This window comes from Anolis sagrei, chromosome 12 (genome assembly GCF_037176765.1).
Source record: "Anolis sagrei isolate rAnoSag1 chromosome 12, rAnoSag1.mat, whole genome shotgun sequence".
NCBI classification, from domain to species: Eukaryota; Metazoa; Chordata; class Lepidosauria; order Squamata; family Dactyloidae; genus Anolis; species Anolis sagrei.
Genome location: NC_090032.1, coordinates 12,379,248 through 12,387,937, shown reverse-complemented (window position 1 = coordinate 12,387,937; position 8,690 = coordinate 12,379,248).

Genomic DNA, 8,690 nt, shown 5'->3' with positions numbered 1-8,690 from the left:
GGGGAACTTGTGGCATTCCACTTGTTTGGCTCCAATTCTAATTGGTCCTAGCCAACTATATCTGGATAGCTATAGGCTCCCCAATAATGATTGACATATGTTGCTGTGAATTCTTCTTCCAACCTCAAAAGAGGTTTCTACAAATCTTTCAGGTACATTAACAATGTTTAGGCTGTCATATACAGTATTTCAAGAGAAGAGGCAAATGAACAAGCTTATGTGGTGTGTGTTGTCAAAGGCTTTCATGGCCGGAACCACTGGGTTGCTGTGAGATTTCCAGGCTGTCTGGCCATGTTCTAGAAGCATTATTTCCCAGCATTTCGTCCACATCTATGGCAGGCATTCCAAGAGGTTCCTGGTCTCTGGCTTTTCCATCTCTGTGTGTCTTGAGACAGTTTCTCCCTGTAGAGATGTTCAATGTGTTGTTGAAGGCTTTCATGGCCGGAATCACTGGGTTCCTGAGTTTTCCAGACTATATGGCCATGTTCCAGAAGCATTCTCTCCTGAAGTTTTGCCCTCATCTATGGTAGGCATCCTTAGAGGTTGTGATGTCTTTTGGAAACTAGGCAAGTGAGGATCTTTGAAATGTCCAGGGAGGGAGAAAGAAGTCTTGCCGTTTGAGGCAAGTGTGAATGTTGCAATTGAGCGCCTTGATTTTTTTTTAATGTTTGTTATGCTATGCCAGCATGGAATGTTTGCCAAATTTTTGTTGTAAAATGCCCTGTGTCCCCTTGGAGAGATAGGGCAGGTGCTCTGCTATGGCTGACTTCTCTGGTTGAATTAGTCTGCAGTGCCTTTCATGTTCTTTGATTCATATCTAGACAATGCTGGTGTGTTTGGTGGTCCCTTTGTAGACCCGTCCACAACTGCATGGTATACGGTAGAGTCCTGCAGAGGTGAGAGGATTCTTCTTGGCCTTTGCTGAACGGAGCATTTGTTGGATTTTTGTAGTGGGTCTGTAGATGATTTGTATGTTGTGCTTCTTCAGCAGCTTCCCTATGTGGTCTGTGGTTCCCTTGATGTATGGTAAGAACACTTTGCTCTGGGTGGATCTTTGTCTTGACTTTCGTGGCTTGTTCTTGGTCTTGCAGCTCTTCCAATGTCTGTGGTGGAGTCTCCATTGGCCTGCAGAGCCCAGTTTAGGTGGTTCAAGACCAAGAACAAGAGTCAAAGCAAATATCCACCTAGAGGAAAAGTGTTATTACCATACATCAAGGGAATCACTCACCGCATAGGGAAGAAACACAACATACAAACCATCTACAGAGGCACTAAGAAAATCCAACAAATGCTGTGTTCAGCAAAGGACAAGAGGGATCCTCTCACCTCTGCAGGATTCTACTGTATCCCATGCAGCTGTGGACAAGTCTACAGAGGGACCACCAAACAGCAGCATTGCCCAAACACAAATCAAGGAACATGAAAGACACTGCAGACTTACTCAACCAGAAAAGCCAGCCATAGCAGGACACCTGATGAACCAACCTGGACACAGCATATTATTTGAGAACATAGAAATGCTGGACCATTCTCACAACCACCGTGTCAGGCTACACAGAGAAGCCATTGAAACCCAAAAGAATGTGGAGAATTTCAACAGAAAGGAGGAAACCATGAAAATGAACAAAATCTCTCTACCAGTATTAAAAACTATAAAATTAGGACAGTAAATACAGAATAATTCTCAGAAAACAGGGGAATTACAGACAGGAAACAATCAGCACCAGTTAACACCTCCCAACAAAGGTCTCCCCCAGACAGCAGCCATTCAGGCTTTGAAACTGCAAGACCATTAATAATAATAATAATAATAATAATAATAATAAACTTTATTTATACCCCGCCACCATCTCCCCAAGGGACTCGGAGCGGCTTACATGAGACCAAGCCCAACAACAACACATCAATAAAAAACAACAGGGAATAAGCAAAATAAACAATATAATTAGTATAACTCACACATAGACAGTAACACACAAGGATTTAAAAACCTATGGCCTGTCCAGATGTAATAGTTAAAACTTAAATGTTAAGGTGGCCAGTTGCAACAGTCACACTTGCCTCAAGCAGACAAAAGTTCTTTCTCCCACCCTGGATGTCATCCCACAGATATATAAACACCACTTGCCTAGTTTCCAACAGACCTTTCAACCTCTGAGGATGCTTGCCATAGATGTGGGCGAAACGTCAAGAGAATGCTTTTGGAACATGGCCATACAGCCTGGAAAACTCACAGCACCCCAGTGATTCCAGCCATGAAAGCCTTTGACAGCACAATGATTGACATGTTTCTTGCCAGCCAAGATGCCCCTCCAAAGAGTCTACACCTGAAATCCACATAAATGCATTATAAATGAAGGCATAGACTAGTGGTTCTCATCCTGTGGGTCCCCTGATGTTTTGACCTTCAACTCCCAGAAATCCTAACAGCTGGTAAACTGGCTGGGATTTCTGTCAGTTGGAGGCCAAAATACCTGTGGACCCACAGGTTGAGAACCACTGGCATCGACCAATCTTTTCTGACATTCTGTAGTTGGCAATACAACCCATTTTTGAGGAATGTTAATGGAAGGAGCTGCAACTGATGGGATTGGTTAGTATTAACTGTTCACAGTGATTACCTTTTCACTCTGATGTTAATTATACTGGTGTTTAAAAAAGAAAAAAAACTAATATTAAATTAGGTAAGAAAACAATCTCTTCTGGTATTGAAAATTCCATTTGGTTGTGGTTTTAAGCACTCAAGACTGTTTGTTGTTTTAGCAAAACTTCCAGAAAGACAGAACAAGGAATGAATGAATTTGTGAAAGCCAAGGAGGCCTTGTTAAATGAGGTATGCCTGTATTTGGAATTTGAGTCTTCTTTGGGTTGTTGTGAGTTTTTCGGCCTGTCTGACCATGTCCCAGAAGCATTCTCTCCTGATGTTTTACCTGTATCTTTGGCAGGCAGATCACACCCTCTGATGCAGATGAAACATCAAGAGATAATGTTCTGGAACATGGCTAGACAGCCCGGAAAACTCAACAATCCAGTGATTCTGGCCATGAAAGCCTATGACAGTACATTGGATCTTTTTTGTCCAATGTTTATATGTAGTAGACCGTCTTCCTGGAAAACTTGGATAGTGCATTCAGACTTCCTGTTTTGTGCTAATTAGTCATCCGATTGCTATTCTGCATTCCCAGCATGCTTCCATTTCGTTTGAGAACTTCCACAATGTTTAAATACTAAGCCAAGTGTGGATTGTATTAGCAAAAGGATGGGGAATTCTTCCTTCTGTAGTTGTTTTGGGCTGAAACTCACATTAGCTTTGTCCTGCATGGTCTGTGGCAGGCATCGGAAAACTTGGGCCATCTGGGTGATTTGGACTTCAACTCCCACAATTCCTAATGGCTGGTAGGCTGTTAGGAATTGTGGGTTGAAGTCCAAAACACCCGGGTGGCCAAAGTTTGCCCATGCCTGGTCTATGGGGATTATAGTTCAAAATATCTGGAAGAGCAAAATATTCTGCCTACATAAATAAATATTCTGCCTAAATAAATAAATATGGTTTTGACATCCAGTGGCATTGTGGTTCCACTTTAACATACTCACTTGGCAAGGAACCTGTATGTTTTGCTTGTGGACACAAACGATTAAGACAACAGCTGAGTTTCCTACTGGGAAAAGGTTAAATTATTATCCCCGCTCTGCCTTTCACCCGTAACCCAAGGAAGGATTTCTGCTTTGTGAAACAACCTTATTTCCTAGTAGGGCCTAATTTTGTGACTGTATCCATACACTTCTCATCATAAGAGTGTACCAAGATGCCCCAACACATCAACAATGTTCCCCCTTTGACTTTGTTTAATGTCTTGTCTGGAGACAAAAGAAAGCCTGTACATATTTTGGGACTTTTGAGTTGGACTAAAAATTATTATACTAACAGTTGAGGTTTCCCCTTTTAGAATTTTCTTTTGCTGTCGGTTTTTGTGTGAGTTGGCAAACACCACATGCTGTTGTTATGTAGGGGGATCCTAACAGTGCATATATATCTGGCATTGACTGGCTATGCATTTCCTTTGTGGCTCTTATTTTTCTATTTCCTTTGTTGGGCAAGTGGGCTTATTAACAACAGACCCTCCTCATAAATGTACAGCAGAGTAATTTATCAGCACCAGTAGCCCAAAATAGCCGTCCTGAGTCCCTCTGCGGAGGTTGAGAAAGGACGGGATATAAAAGCCCTAAATTAATAAATAAATCTATATATATAAAAATGCTCTGTGCGTAATGAGAATCTTAAAAACAAAAGAACCAATGAACGAAATCACACCAAATTTGGCAACAAAACGTCTCACAACACAAAAAGTGACCATCACTCAAAAAATTATGATTTTGTCATTTGGGAGTTGTAGTTGCTGGGATTTATAGTTAGCCTACAATCAAAGAGCATTCTGAAGCCTATCAATGATGGAATTGAACCAAACTTGGCACACAGAACTCTCATGACCAACAGAAAATACTGGAAGTGTTTGGTGGGCATTGACCTTGAGTTTGGGAGTTGTAGTTCACCTAAATCCAGAGAGCACTGTGGACTCAAACAATGATGGATCTGGACCAAACTTGGCACAAGCACTCAATACGCCCAAATATGAACACAGATGGGAGTTTGGGGGAAATAGACCTTGACATTTGGGATTTGTAGTCACTGGGATTCACAGAAAATACTTAAGGCCATCCAGTCCAACTCCCTTCATCAGGGCAAGAAAACATAATGAAAAAGCCTTCCAGCCATAGATATAGATAGATAGATAGATAGATAGATAGATATGATTCACACACACAGATATAGTATCATGGATTTGAAAGGGGCCCTTAAAGAAGGACAAGGATATCTTGCATGTTCCAGGGTGGGCAAACCAGACACTCTCCACATCAACACTGACAAAGAAACAGCAAGAAATACTGTTTACCCACAAGCAGAAAGAAATTGGTTTCTAATAACCAACACTTTCTCATTGCTTTATTTTCCAGATCAACAGACTGGGCCACAGCAACGTGTGGCAGGGGACAGCTAGTAAAATGATAAAAAGGAACAAAAACACACAGACCAATGTAATATCTTCCATAGGAGGCTTTTCATTATAGTAAAATAATACAGTTGCACTATTTACAATAACAAGGTTTCTATAACACAAATAAAGTCCTTTATACTTCCTTCTTTGCTTCCATGCTAGGCTTCTTCCTCATGCAGATAAACAGCTTCACTCTCACAGAGCCTCGTCTCACAATGAACTTATACTGGAGCTTCACACAGCTTTACTCACAAGGTCTTTAACCTGGGTCTTCTTTCATTGAAGCTTCTCGTACCAGGTCTTCTCACACTCAGCTTTCTCATAGATAGATAGTGTGAGGCCTACCTCACAGACTGAGACCTTTCTCCCACTGAGGTTTATCTCAGACTGACAGCTATTAAGCTACAGGCACAGCAGCTTATATAGAACTGCAGCTTTTGCTGAGTCATTGCATCTATTTAATCCTTTCAGTGCTTGATGCACATTTTTTGTAATTAAAAATACCTTGTTAATTTTTAATATTCCTGACATCCTTCTTTCTTCTCTTCCTTCTTCCCTTGCCTCATATGCCATCCCCACTTCTGTCTATCTTTCCTTTCTCTTCCCTTATATTTATTTCTTTCTTTCTTTCTTCCCTCCCTCCGTCCCTTCCTTTCTTCCCTTATTTTCCTTTTTTTCTTTTCCTCCCCCCAATCCTTTCCATTTCCTTTGTCACAAATACACAGTTTGTATTCTCTCCTTGTAGAAGAGGGGAAACTCTACGTTTGAGACTATAGCTCTGAAGAATATACCAGTGACATCATATCTGGGTTTAAACACTATATATGTAACTTATATTCAGCATTTAAAATTATACATTGCCTTGATACGAAGCTGATTCATTCACATTCACACACACATATTTATTTAGTTATTTATAACAGTTATATTCTGCCCTTCTCACCCCGAAGGGGACTCAGGATGGATCAGAGAACACATACACGGCAAACATTCAATGCCGTTAAACAGACAGAACAGACAACAGATAGAAGTATGTGTGTGTGTGTATAGGCATATTCCCATCTACAGCATTGTTGGGTTTCATCCCCGACTGCACAAGTCTCCAGCTCTCAATTAGTAGTTAACCTAGATCAGTGGTTCTCAACCTGTGAGTCCCCAGGTGTTTTGGCCTACAACTCCCAGAAATCCCAGCCAGCTCACCAGCTGTTAGGATTTCTGGGAGTTGAAGGCCAAAACATCTGGGGACCCACAGGTTGAGAACCACTGGCCTAGATACATTAGAGTGAGGGACTCCTTCTCCGATTTCCTCAAACAAGCTTATCTTAAGAAAGGGCTTAGAAGGGGGCTGTCTTACTCATCTCTGTATGCCACTATCTCCTCCCCCTCTGAATACTTAGCAATGTGATCTCTTCAGGGAAAAGCATAACTTAATCTTTAAAGGTATTTTTATTGCCCTGGCAAAAGGTCATGTGGTCAGAGTTCACCATATTGGCTCTCTTCTCCTTTTGTCTTCTCTAGAGTGAGGAGGCATATTATTTATTTATTTATTTATTTGGTTTACTTCTACCCTGCCCTTCTCACCCCGAAGGGGACTCAGGGCGGCTTACAAAAACAAGGCACAATTCGATGCCCGTATCATACAACAGTAATAAAACAAAATAGCATAAATTAGCAATCAAACCACAATTATACATTACATCTATAAACCGATAAAACCAATAAGACGAATAAAAATCCATACAAACCAATACAAACCAATTACTCCTTATTGCCGGTCAGCATTCGCTATCTCATAGTTCAAAGTCCAATTCCACAATTGTCAGTCCTGTCAGTCCTATTCGTCTGGTTGTCCTTATCTAAGCAGATTGCCTGAAGGCCTGGTCCCACAACCACGTCTTTACCTTCCTCCTGAAGGAGAGGAGGGATGTTGATGCCCTAATTTCCCCCAGGAGTGAGTTCCACAGGTGAGGGGCCACCACTGAGAAGGCCCTGCTCCTCGTCACCACCAGCCTCACTTGGGATAGCGGTGAGATCGAGAGCAGGGCCCTCTCAGGTGATCTCAAATTCCGGGGTGGGACGTAGAGGGAGATCCGTTCGGACAGATACACTGGACCGGAACCGTACAGGGTTTTGTAGGTCAAAACCAGCACCTTGAATTGGGCTCGGAACTGAACTGGCAGCCAGTGGAGCTGACACAGCAGAGGGGTAGTGTGCTCCCTGTATGTCGCTCCGGTGAGCAGCCTGGCTGCCGCTCGCTGGACCAGTTGAAGTTTCCGAACCGTCTTTCAAGGGCAAACCCACGTAGAGTGCATGGCAGTAGTCTATTCGGGATGTAACAAGAGCGTGGACCACTGTGGCCAGATCAGACTTCCCAAGGTACGGGTGCAACTGGTGCACAAGTTTTAATTGTGCAAAAACTCTCCCGGCCACCGCTGAAACCTGGGGTTCTATTATCCAGGCAAGATGTAATAGATATAGTTACTTTTTTCCTTTTCCTTAGAAGATAGCTCAGTGAAGCTAGTTAGCTCCAAGAACCTTTCCTATCTAGAATGGATTTCTTCTGTCTTTAATAAACATATTGTTTCTGATGCTATGAAATTGTGGATCTGCAATCCTGTTCCTGTTGAATGGAAGCCAATCCTTGCTCACGACATGTAAGTTTCTGCTGCTTATGAACTGTGCATCTAGCACTCTGCTATATTTTGGTGGAATCACCCCCAGAGAGGGTTATTTTGAGCCTAACAGCTCCTGATTCCCAACGGCAAATTGTGCTCAATTTCAGCCACAGAGGGGTACTGTCTTCTATGTCAAACTTCTTCCTTTCTTTTGGTATTTTCTGCTATTTCCTTTTTATGGTGCCATAAAATACCTCCCTGCTTAAGTGGTACCCAATTGGAATCATAGAATCAAAGAGTTGGAAGAGACCTCATGGGCCATCCAGTCCAACCCCATTCTGCCAAGAAGCAGGACTGTTGCATTCAAATCACCCCTGACAGATAGCCATCCAGCCTCTGTTTAAAAGCTTCCAAAGAAGGAGCCTCCACCACACTCCGGGGCAGAGAGTTCCACTGCTGAACGGCTCTCACAGTCAGGAAGTTCTTCCTCATGTTCAGATGGAATCTCCTTTCTTGTAGTTTAAAGCCATTGTTCCGCGTCCTAGTCTCCAGGGAAGCAGTAAACAAGCTTGCTCCCTCCTCCCTATGACTTCCTCTCACATATTTATACATGGCTATCATATCTCCTCTCATCCTTCTCTTCTTCAGGTTAAACATGCCCAGCTCCTTAAGCTGCTCCTCATAGGGCTTGTTCTCCAGAGCCTTGATCATTTTAGTCGCCTTCCTCTGGACACATTCCAGCTTGTCAATATCTGTCTTGAATTGTGGTGCCCAGAATTGGACACAATATTCCAGGTGTGGTCTAACCAAAGCGGAATAGAGGGGTAGCATGACTTCCCTAGACCTAGACATTATGCTCCTATTGATGCAGACCAAAATCCTATTGGCTTTTTTTGCCGCCACATCACATTGTTGGCTCATGTTTAAGTTGTTGTCCATGAGGACTCCAAGATCTTTTTCACACGTACTGCTCTCAAGCCAGGCATTGTCCCCCATTCTGTATCTTTGCATTTCGTTTTTT